The sequence below is a fragment of the Sinocyclocheilus rhinocerous genome, unplaced genomic scaffold (genome assembly GCF_001515625.1).
Source record: "Sinocyclocheilus rhinocerous isolate Xijiao unplaced genomic scaffold, SAMN03320098_v1.1 scaffold11516, whole genome shotgun sequence".
In the NCBI taxonomy this organism is placed as follows: domain Eukaryota; kingdom Metazoa; phylum Chordata; class Actinopteri; order Cypriniformes; family Cyprinidae; genus Sinocyclocheilus; species Sinocyclocheilus rhinocerous.
In genome coordinates, this window is record NW_015630334.1 from 65,552 (window position 1) to 66,289 (window position 738).

Here is a 738-nt window from a genome sequence, read left to right on the forward strand (position 1 = left end):
TTTTGCTTTTAAAACAACATAAATAATCAGTATAGTATGAGTCATAAAGCATTGGTTGATCACTCATTATGATTTCATCACTGATCCACTGAGATCAGTAAACATTGTTACCTTGGAAACTAGTTTGACCTGGATGGGTTCAACACTGGAGCCACGATTATGTTCTCCAAGAATGACACGGTGATAGCCGACCCTGAAATGAGAGATAAAGATAAAATCAATGGTTAAAAGACAGACAGAAAGCTGAAAGAGCATCTATTAACCACTATTGAATGTGATGTTTGTCAGATTGAAGACTCTTACGCGACAGTGCAGTGGGCAGCAGTGAGAACCCAGTTCTGGTTGATCAGGGATCCTCCACAGAAGTGGAAACCACTGGGCAGCTGTTTCAAAGGTGAAAGCATTGAAAACATGAAATTTACTCTTTAAGCAAAGCAGACAAATATGTGTATGAAAAACAGATGAGTTACCTGAAGAGAGACCTGCCAGGGCCAAGAACCAGAGATGGCATTCTGTCCGTTCACAATCTTGCTGCCGATCGTCTGTGGCTTAATCGCAGGCACTCCACAACCTGTTATTACAGAACGTAACACATTGTTCATGAGACAAGCATGAGACAGGAAGCTCTTAAGGCAGGTTTTGCATTTTCTAAATATATTTGCCCATCATTATTCTTGCAAACTTCTAAAGAAGACACTTACCCAGAGCAGAGGCCACCAGAGCAAAGCAGGTGATGGA